Raw genomic sequence first — 11,285 nt, forward strand, 5'->3', positions numbered from 1 at the left:
AAATCTATTGTCATTAATTCAATAAAAAAAAGAAAAAGAAAAACTGATCTGGGTTGCAATATGCTTTTTACCTTTCTGTAACATTTTTTTCAGAATTTGTTTTAGATTTCTGTTTACACAATGTCCTCTCTTGCCATATTCCTTTTCCCAGGTATACAGAGATAGGATGCATCTCTGCCAAGGGAACCAAAAAGTGAACGTTAAGAACGGTTTAAAAATCTTGGGGCAATGTATTACCAAAAATTTGTTGCTGGAGAATGTTTGATGCCATGTCCTTTAAGATTTCTCCCTTTCATCATAACACACACCACCTTTATATCATGTAAATAATGATTGAAAATTTGAGGCAAATCCAGTCTGACTTACCTATAAATGAACTGGCAGGCTTATAAAAAGTGATTTTTTAAAAACTAAGATTCTTATTGAACAAATGGAAATCATAAAAGATATGGTAACTTTCATGCTAAAACATATAGAAATATCAGGGAGATACCACTTATATTTCTTTTTTCCAATGAAACAAAAAAGCTAAGAGGAAAGGAAGCAGCAAATAAATAGCATTTTTACTGGATTTTTTGCTTAAGGGAAAGGGATCAAATTCTTTGTCACATATATTTTTAGATTTTCAGGCTGTAGACCTACTTTAAAACTAATAACAATATGAAAAGTGGCTTACATGCAGGCTATGGGCATCACAGTGCTTGCAGCAGAAAATGCAAAGGGGGGAACATTCCTATTAGTCATCTATTAAGCTATCAAAAGAGGAAGCTCCTAATACTGTCTTCCTCATGACAGACAGAACTCTGAAAAGGGCAAAAATAGTTAAATGTCCCTAGTAAAAGTGAAAATGTCTAGGACATCGCAATTGTAGTATAATTTTTGTTGATGCATATAAAGCAAAATGAAGTGATTTAGAGAATGCCCATCTTTTTAAAAATGGAAAACAAGATATGTAATATCTTCAGTACACAAATTTTCAGTATATCTTCTGTCATTTAATACATTAAGCCTCCAACAAATTCCATGAAAATATGTACAATTACTAGGAGGTAAATGCCACAATATTATCAAAACTAATGTTTCCCAAACTATCTTGCACTTTAACCATAGGAAAGCCAGGAATTCTAAGAACTAAAATCACTATAAGCATCCTGAGAGTAAGAAGACAAATGTAAGTGTGTAACCATAGGAAAGCCAGTAATCGTAAGAACTTAAATACACCATAAGCATCTCGAGATTAAGAACAAAAAGATGAGGAGTGGATAAAACATTATGTAAGGAATGTGTTCTATAATTCCTAATCAATAACCACAGTAGCAAACACTAAAAAATGGTAGGCTTTTAATGCAGAAGAATAAAATTTCTATGTAGCAGGTACCAGTTTAATAAAGAAATAATATTTCCATACAGAAATACTTTGCTTCGAGGTAAAGACACCGGGAAAAATCATTTTCAAAATGATTCTTTTTTATGTAAATTGAAGCTGAGAACTGATTAAGAAAATGTAGTTACATAAAATAGAAATATTGTATCAACTAAAGACTTCATCTAAAATCTTGTAATGGTTCACCCTTTATACAGAGAATTGCTGTCATAGTACTTATAATTTTAAGAATGATCAATATTAGAACTTACTTTATAAAGAAAACAGAGAATTCTTTTGCTCTCTCTATAAATAGACACTATTTACTATCCCCTACAAAAGAAAACATTATTCAAAAGCAAGGTCATCTAGCCCACCCCCAGCAACCAAGTGTCATTTTTTGACAGTAACTGGGGTTAGATTACTCTGTCATCTAAATACAGAGCAATGATCAGCTTGAGGTGTGGACTAATGTAAAAATACCTACAAAAGGATGCAAAGTGTGGATAGTAAAACATTTCTCCTGGCAAAGGCAAGAAATACCTTTGAGAGCACAACAGATATTAAATAAGTCATACCATTTTTAAAATCAGTGTGTATGCATTTTTCCAAGAAAGGGGTTGAAGAGAATTATCTAATAACTGAAAGAGCAAAACTAAACCCTTTTTTATTAGGAACCTCATGACGCATTCTTTTGTCACTACTATGATGGCTGAAGATTTTGTTACTCATCCAGAAAGATACAGGCCTTCACCTGTTTTTGTTCTTACAAATTAATGCGTGTTTGATTGATGCTAAGTCTAAAGTTAACCACCTTTTCAACTTTTCCCAGCTAACCAAGAACTAATAGTTTTTATCTCCATTTATTTTTTTCTACTACCAGATAAAAAAAATTTTGAAAGTTACTTAATGCATCTTAAAACACAATTAAAATTTGGTCATATTTTTCAGAAAGTTAACTTCTGCTTAACCTGCCTGCTTTTTAACCTTATATTTCGGTTTTTATTAAAGTATTAAATCTATCCTAAAAAAAAATTTTTCCGAAGATTTTTCAGCCTTACATGGGCTTCTTTTAAGACAACTAATTTCGACACTGAAATTCAGAGATTAAAGTGTAATCCTCACGTCTGAATTTTAATGTTTATAATGTACTCCTCACAGATTGGAAAAAATCAATGACAAAACCAACAGGGGCCCGTTTTGCTCAGCATACGTTTTCTTGTCAGGTCGTGATTAATGCTGTGCTCTGTAGAGGGAGACATTACATCCGGGCTAAAACAGACCTAAATTTTACCCTCAGGCAGAAATCTGATTTAAACATCTCTATTTAAAGTGACATTTGTCCTCCCTTTTCAACTGGTTTCCCCACAAATTCCAGGAAGTTGACTTCATGACCTAAAACAGCCGGGTGGCTGTGAGTAGTGGTTGTGTCTGTTCTTGCACTTCGGTAAATCTGGGTGCCAGAATTAATCAAGGTGGTAATAAAACAGGTGCCCAGCTATCTGCTATGATGAATCCCATGCTACTTTATTGCTACAAGAATTTAAGATTTAGAATTCAATATAATTCTAGAGCCAGTAATAAAAATTTCCAAAATATGTTTCAGTTGCTGATAACAACCTAGTTATCCCTCATGATGGACTAGGTTTCTTTTGACTCATAAAATTACATCTGATATTTCACTAATCTGAAATATCAACTGATCCCAAATTCTAGAAATCTGGAAAAACAACTATAAAAACAAACCTTTAAAACAAATAAGAATATACAAATAGAAATAGTTTTTTGCATATCATGCAATAGCTTCCATAAAAACAAAAATGGAAAGCAGAAAGAAAAAATATTCATATAGCAAAAGTCAACAAGTAAACAAATGTATGCATATTAAAACAGGCGCCAATATCCTTAACACTGTGAAACATGGTAACTTTTGATATTATTAAGCAATTTAGACACTGCTGGCAAGTTCCTACAAACCAAGGTAATCTAATTTCTGCTGCTTTTCAACCTAAATTGACTTTTTTCTTTTAGCTGTTCAGGTAATTGAACAAATTTATACAACTGTGATGGAATTTTACCTACCACCACACAATGCCTAAAATCCTCTACAAAGACAAACTATATTACTTCATAAAACTGCATTTTTGTTGTAATTAAACAAATTGTATTTAAACTTGCTTTTTGCTTCCGAAGCAATCAATAGTATTTTGCCGTAAGCTGCACTTTACTTGCAGACGTTAAGCGCTTAGTTCTTTCATTTGATCTGTATTTTTTCTTTAGATAATCCTTATTTGTCAAATATGGGAAGTTTTTCTTAAACACTAAGATTTCTAAAAATTCCTGGATAAGAATATATTAAAAAAATCTATAAATTATTGTCCCCATTTAGTCCATCAGAGAAATGACCTTAGAAAAGATTTTTTAAGTATTTTTGGTTGATTAGGACTTTCCTTTCCTCATGACACCATAACTCACCTAAAGAAATGACTACTTACATCAAAATAACTATAAGGGATTTTTATACTTAATATTATTAACAAAACCTACATACTAAACTTAAAATGCCAAATTGAAGTCCTGAATAAAATTTAGGAATGACACACCCTAGTTATTTCTTTAAAACTTATCACACTAGATCAAGAAAGATGTCATTATTTTAGGATTCTAATTTTTTAATTCCAATAATTAACTATTCATCTCTGTGTTAAACTATTTTCTTAAGCTTTTCCTTAAAGTGTTAAAAAAATAATAATCACAACTTGACCAATCAAGAGCATCTTAAGTAGCGAAAAGATTTTAGAGAATAATCTCAACTTTTCTGATAGCATCAAGTCTAATTACAACAATCTGAGTGATTAAATACTTTTCAAACATTCAACCTTCAATCAAGAATTACATGAAGAGATGAATATTTGGGTGGGGTCATAGAATAATCAGCGTTATATGAGAAAGAAGTTAACTAAGCTATGATTTTAATCTGGGAATAGGAAATATGAATGTATCTTCCTTAAAAATAGCTACAAAACAGCTATCTGTTTAGGTAACATGAACTAACATTTAAACTATAGAAACTAATATGACCAAAACATTAACAGGATTTCAAGTCCTTTTCAGGGCTAATAGCTAAAGTTGCTATTTTTAATGCTTTGTTAAAATCATCAATTTGTGAAGTTTTTAGCTATGCATTTTTGCAAATAATCTGACAAACCTTTTTCTAATTATGCATTTTATTTCTAAAACATATTACCTTGAAAATAATTGCACTTTTTTTTTACATGAACCTTTTCTGCAGAAAAGCAGACAGATGTCAAATGTGAACCTCTCCCTTCAAGACTCAAAATCAGATACGGTGAAACGTTAAGAGGCCAAAGTGCTACATTCTTTCAAGAAACTTTTTTGTAAAAATAGCACCTTATATGACACTAAACTCCTCCATTTTCAAAGCTATATTTCATTCTTAATCTAAGAACACCTAATCTGTGTTCTTAAGTATCAGCAATTGAGCAAGTGGTATGGATTCTTGTTAAAATGAAAACAGATTTCTTCAGTAGGTACAAGTGTGTTTAGCCCGTATTTTAGAATAATTTGTAATACTCTCTTCATTCCACACTACACCTGTCAATAAACTAAATTTTATTTGAATATTTATTAACAAAAGTTAAGTCAAATAAATATTTTGATAGAAAATAAAGCAATAACATTTTATTACTATAGTTTGCAGATTTCTATTACCTCGACTTCCGAGACATTTCAATCTCAGTTCACATATTCCTATATTAATTAAAATACTAAAATATTATTTTAATTTTTTTAATAAAACACAGAAAGCTTTGATAATGATCAAATAAAAAGCTAACCCTAAGTAAACCTTAGTTTTAAAGTTCTCTTCTTGCTCATTCCAAAAAAGGAAACACCCAGAAGCCTGGTGTTAACATTTCTGCTGATTGTGAAAATTGCAGCAATAAAAACTCCAAGTACTTGTCTTAAATTAAGACTTGTAGTTCTGCATGTGAGATCTGTATATTTATATTAGTTTTTATAACATTTGGAAGTTTTGTTGCCTGCTTTGATGTTAGTCCATTAATAAAGCAGAGAGTCAAAAGCCTGGAAAAAATTATATTTATTGGAAATTCTCAAGTCGAAACTTGAAGTAATTGGTTTGTTCTACCCCACATGATTCAATATTCTGATTTCCCCAACTACCTGCTCCCAGAGCTATCTCCATTTCTAAATTCGTTTTCTGTTGCCAACACATAGTAACCCACAGTGATTGAAAATGGCAGCTGAAGTGCTTCTACAACACATTAGTTTTTCTCTAAGTAGTCCAATTTTGTCATCTAAATGTTGAAAAATCTTCTTTTCACTGCATTTTACACCTTTAGAGATTTGCTGAATTCAGGATCACTACAATATAAAATGAAGAGCAATGTTTTCAAGACAATTTTTAGATTATCACTAATAGCTCTAAAGAGTAATGTGTTTCCTTTATAACACTCTGCATTCAAAGCAGACTAGTTAACATCAACTTAAGTGCAATAATAGCAATTACATCAATGTGGCCTTTTTTACCACTAAAGTACTTCTTAGACATGTGAAGGGATCAGATAAATAAACTATCATAAAATGATTTCAGGGTAATGATATACAATTTCAATGGCACTAAAAAACCTCATCTTAATCTGAAAAAAATTATCACCCTGTTAAACTAAAGACTAAAAATGTTAGGCAATTAATGATAGTTTTTCTCCTCTGGAATTGTTATATTAGAATTCATTTTCACTGCTAAAATAAAAGCAAGGAGTCTGAATGTTAGTAAATAATCCCTCCTCCAATGAAAGGATATCAATGCATGTTCAAAAGCGATCAGCTATCAAAGGTAAAACTATAAAAAATATGAGCTTATTAATCTCTAAAACCTTCCCTAAAATTCATTTTCATCTTAAAACTAGGTTTTGTAAATTCTTAAGTTAAATAAATAAAACTAATTCTTCCCCCCCAGAAGTCCTTCTTCCTTTGCCCAGCTGCTCTCCATAAACTAACCCCAATGACCCAAGTACATGTTCTTACTTGCTCCTCCATTCATGGATATTGAGTTCTTAAAAGAAATTCAAAGAACATCTCTCTCTGCAAAAGTAAAAAAGCAAGAGCAAATAAGTTATAAATATTAAGAAAAAATAAACCAACTTTAAGCTGAATATTAGAGTTTACTGTGTTTGGCAAGATATAAAATTTTGAAAACAAAATAATATTTAAACAGAATTATCTCTATTTGAATAGAATTCACAAAAACTTGGGTCTTTACCACTTAGAAACCTTTTCCAAGCTTACACTTGCAACAGAAGTTGTGGTAATAAAGTTCATTTGAGTTTTTAATTTTTTTAACATCCTCCACTGACTTTTTCCCCATTAATTTAGCAAGTATATAAAAAATAAAGTTTCCTATGTGTAGAAATGAGTCCTTTTATCATAAAATTTCTATTGTTTTACAGACTAATTAAAAACTAATTAAAAGCCTTTTTCATTTTACTAATATAACAAAGTGTAGGCCTTATTAGAAAGGCATTAAATTAGAAGGAAAGGCTTTCTCACTCTCTCTTCCACTGAAGGGACCCCAAAAGACAGGCAACAGTGACTATCATAAAATAAAAGGTCACCTTTTTCTAAGAATAAACCATTTATCAATAGAAAATAATTGTCTTGCCATTTACAAGGGCTCCACAGCAATAGACAATGTTTTTGGCTCACATAATTACAAAACAGTAAAAGTTCAGAAACACAGCCTGAATCCACCTCCCCATTTTTACCCTTTACAATTCTCATTGCCCTTTGGGCCTCTGCTTGGAAGCAAATGGAAGACAGGCTGAAGTTTTCTCAATTGAGCTGAAGCTAAGAAACCTTTGATATGCTAATAGTCCCCTTCAAACGGTAAGAATTCACACTTGCATTAATTCAAACAATTTGTGCAGAATGATGTGAAATGGCACCTCTTTTAGAGGCAAGCAACAAAAGGATAGAATCAGAATGTCTGAAGAAACTAAACAACAGAACATTTGTTCTGTAGTATTCTAACATGCATAAATTTATTGAAGGATGGAGGGAGGGACAACAAAAAGTTCCGTAACACACCTGGACATTAGTAAATTTTCTTACAAAGGCTTTCTCAAGAATTATAAAGACACTAAACTTAAAGTTACAAAGTTACCTTTACCTAGGTCAAAACAGTCCCATCACAACTTGGAATATTGCCACAGATACCATAAAAAGCTACCCAGTTTTTTAAAAATCTGCTATGGACTAATATTGCCTCTTCAGTGGCTATCTTTCAAGGTTTGTGCAAGATCAAACCTGATTTAGTACGAGATATCCCAACAGGTAATTATTTACCAAACAGATGTGACTTTCTCCATTGTGCAACTCGAGGTGAGCAAAGAGCAAACTTGGTGGGGCCCGTTCCAGACATAAACTGAAAAATGAATGAATCAACTACGTCCGTTAAATCTACGCTTCTGGAAAGGGAAAGAGAGTAGAAGCGCGCGTATTGCAAAGAATGCAGAAGAAAATCAAACAATTGGGGGCCGGGTGGCGAGGAGAGTGCCTTAGAACCTGGCCTTTGTAACGGGAACCATATGGTTGGTGGCTGCAGCTCAGACGCTCCCAGACTGGAGAAGCTGCTAAGCAGCCTGACACCTTTCAAGAAACAGGAGGAAAACATTTCCTCGGTCTGAATCTGAGACAACAGAGTTTGCATCAGGAAGAACGGAATGAGGGGGGCCAGGGTAGGGGGAAAAGGATGAGGGGGGAGGAGTCCCTAGAAGACCAGGAAAGGATAAGACGGATACCGCAGGACTTGTCCCTCCAACTATGCTTTTAGAGGACCGATTGAACAGAAGATTGATTAAAAAAAAAAAAAAGTCTCTGCTCAGCGACACTTTGGCACTAAGTAAAGCTTCCAGCGATTTCCCCTAACCCAAATCCCGTAGTTTGGCGAAAGGAGCAAACTTTACTGATCCCACGCGAAGGAGTCTTGCAAGCGTGGCTCCACATTGCTGGGCGCTTTTCGTCGTTTGTTTCGTCCTCGCCCCTCTGCCTACGGGTCGCCCCAGCCAATCAAGGAGCCCAGGCTCGGTTTAGCGCGGGGGCTCTCCCCTTTCCTCGCGCTCTTCCTACGCCTTTTTCTTGCCGCTGCTCCCCACCAGGCACCCCCATCCTACAAGCCAGTCTCCCGGAGGCTCCCTGCCCCACAGCCACCCCAGGCGCTCACACCCCGTAACTCCTGCCGCAGGCCCAACGCGGCCCGCTGCTGCCCTCTCACTGCGGGCCCGGGAGGCTCTCTGCACCCCCGCCCCCCACGGCCCGCCCGGTCCCCGGCTCCGCCACCCTCCCGCCCCGCACGGCCGTCCCGGCAGCGGCATCCAGCCGCCCCTAATCGTTGCCAGCCCCAGCGCCGGCCCGACCACATCTGGCTGCGCTTTGCTGTCATCCGCGCCTCTCCACACCACCTAACCGCCGACAAGAAGAAACAACAACCCGCAAAAACTCAGCCAAGCCCTCCCCCCGCCCCCCGTCCGCTTCCCCTGAACTCGCTCCCAGCGCTCAGCCTCCCCGCTCCACTTACAACCCGGGACCGGTGGGCAGGCGGGCAGGGTCCTGGGGTGAGGGGGGACAGCGCTCCCCTCAGGGCCTCGGGCCCCCACGCCCGGGGCAGAGCAGCCCCGCCGAGGGCGCGCCTCACACTCCTCCTCCCCAGCCTGGCAGTGAAAGGACATGCGGCACCTTCCGACCCCAAGCTTTTAAGAAACCAAAAAATGCATGGTTATGGTAGCCCCGTCCTACCCCCCTTCCCAGCGTCCCCAGCAACTCGACTAATGCCTCGAGAGCGCTACAGTAGCTCCACGAGAGAAGGAGACGCAGGCTGGACCGGGCTGAGAGTTCTGCGTATCGATTTCGGAGCAGAGGCGGTGGGAGGGAGGGGAGGGGGCGAGCGCGGGTCTCCCCTCGCCCCGCCGCACATAAACAAACAGCCGAGCCTCAACTAACCCGAGGCTCCCTCCACCCCCAGCATCCACCCCCGGGCAGGAGGCGCAAAGCAAACAGGTCTCCGAAGCGGGGCACAGAGGCACATTGTTCGCTCCTGCGGCTCTTACCTCGGTCTGCGAGTGCGCCCCGGGGGAGGGCCGTCTGGCGCGGGGTCCGCGCGGGGAGACAGGCACGGAGAGCAGCCGTGACCCGGGCCAGGGAGGACCGAGACCGGCCGCCAGCGGGTCGGCGGCCGCCGAGTCCGCGCGGGAGGCAGCGCCGCGGCTCGGCGCGTCCTCCTGCTCGGCCGCCGCCGCCTGCAGCCAAGCAGCCAGCGCCGGGCGGCTCCTGGGGCTAAGTCAACATTTTCCCGCAGTTTCCCACACGCCGCTCCGCGACAGAGGTCTTTTACACACACGCACACACCCGCAGACCGCACGCTCCCTTAGAAAAAAAAATTCGGGAATCAGAGCGAAAGGGGTGGTGGAGGCAAAAGCTCGACAGAGGTGCGCAGACTTGGGAGTGCCCTCGAAGCGGCGGCCGCGGGAGGGGCGGGCGTGCAGGCGCGGGCGGCGCGAGGCCAGCGCAGTTTGTCGGGCGAAGCCCCTCAGCCCGCGGTCCGCGCCGGCCGGACGGGCATCGCTCGCGCCGACCCGGCGGCCTGGGGCGGGAGGCGGCGGCGGCCCCGCCTCACATTTCGGATCTCCCGGCCGAGGCTGAGCGGCGGCCGCTGCCCCACGAAAGGCTGCAGGCGAGGACTCGGGCTCGGGGAAGCGGGGAGGAGCAGGGAAGAGCCACGCCACACACAGCAGCGGAGGGGAGATGCCCCCCAACAATCCCAAGGAATTCTCCGGTAAGCTCCCGATTTCGCTCCAGCACCTCTGCGTGTGTGTGAGCGGAGAGAGAGTGAGAGGGAGAGAGGGAGACAGGGAGAGAGAGAGAGAGGGAAAGAGACGGGGGAGTGCGAAGTCCTGACACAGACTCTCGGCGAGGTCTGAACTGGAGTCACCTCCAGCCTCCTCCTCCTCCCCCCAAATCCCCACCTACCCCCCCCCCAAGTTGGGCTAATCATATAAACATATTAGCGTGTACAGCGAAGGACAAATCTCTCCCTCCTGATTCTTCCAGCAAGGGGTTCAGGCAAACTCAAAAGAAGATTACAGGCAGCTAAGTACAAAACGTGGAGCAGATAATCTATAACTCATTGCCGCCCAATGGCCATTTTCCACTCCATTTGAGCAGCTGCGGCGCCGATGCACCCGAACGGCGGGGAAGGGGAACGAAAGAGGACACTTACGGGCTGGAGCCGCTGGGGTGGCTGTGGCGGTGGCCGAGCAGCCGCCGGAGGACAGGCCAGCCCCGGCTCCGCCGGCGGGGCGGCCACAGGGCTGTCCGGGCGCGGCGGCAGCGAGGGACGCGCGCGCACGGCCGTGGAACGCGCCCCGGAGGCGGCCTGCGCCAGCTCGCGCCCCTCCTCTCCCCTCCCCCTCCAGTCTGCTCCCGCCCCACCCCCACCCCGCCCCCAGGTCCCGGGGCTCCGCATCCAGCACTCCCAACACCCATTCAACCCCTACCCCCGCCCCAGCCCCAAACTCCACTCACTGCGCGCTCGGTCCTCCGCGCGCTCCTCCGGCGCGCGCTCTCCATCCTGTCCACACACACGCACTTTAAAAACATTTATTTTATTTCTGGAACGGGGCGAAGGGTATTTGGGAGAGCGCGGCGGAGCGCGGCGCTCAAGCCTCGGAGGCCGGGCGCAGGGGGCTGGCCAGCGGCTCGGGGCCCCCTCCCCTCTAGGCCCAGGAGCTTTCTCCTGGCCTGGACTTCGGAGAGGCGCACAGGATGCGTCTTTTACCCACCCCGTCTCCAGGTTTTCTCTTTTCTCCACGCACCGAGCCAGAGGCCC

At 41.7% G+C, this 11,285-nt stretch overlaps 1 protein-coding gene across 7 annotated transcripts in view; it reads right to left on the reverse strand.

Moving 5' to 3' along the window:
- ADGRL2 (adhesion G protein-coupled receptor L2) overlaps window positions 1–10,741 on the reverse strand; it is a 193,059-nt gene extending 182,318 nt beyond the window's left edge. For 6 of the 7 annotated variants that reach the window (XM_012661143.1, XM_012661142.1, XM_012661140.1 and 3 more), the window contains exon 1: window positions 9,508–9,616. The gene's annotated coding sequence lies outside the window, so the exon portion shown is untranslated. Of the gene's footprint in view, window positions 1–9,507; window positions 9,617–10,676 lie in introns of those variants that run through there. The other variant, XM_012661141.1, reaches the window with a different exon arrangement.
- Between the last annotated feature and the right edge of the window lie 544 nt (window positions 10,742–11,285).

This window comes from Propithecus coquereli, unplaced genomic scaffold (genome assembly GCF_000956105.1).
Source record: "Propithecus coquereli isolate 6110/MARCELLA unplaced genomic scaffold, Pcoq_1.0 Scaffold7, whole genome shotgun sequence".
NCBI lineage: Eukaryota > Metazoa > Chordata > Mammalia > Primates > Indriidae > Propithecus > Propithecus coquereli.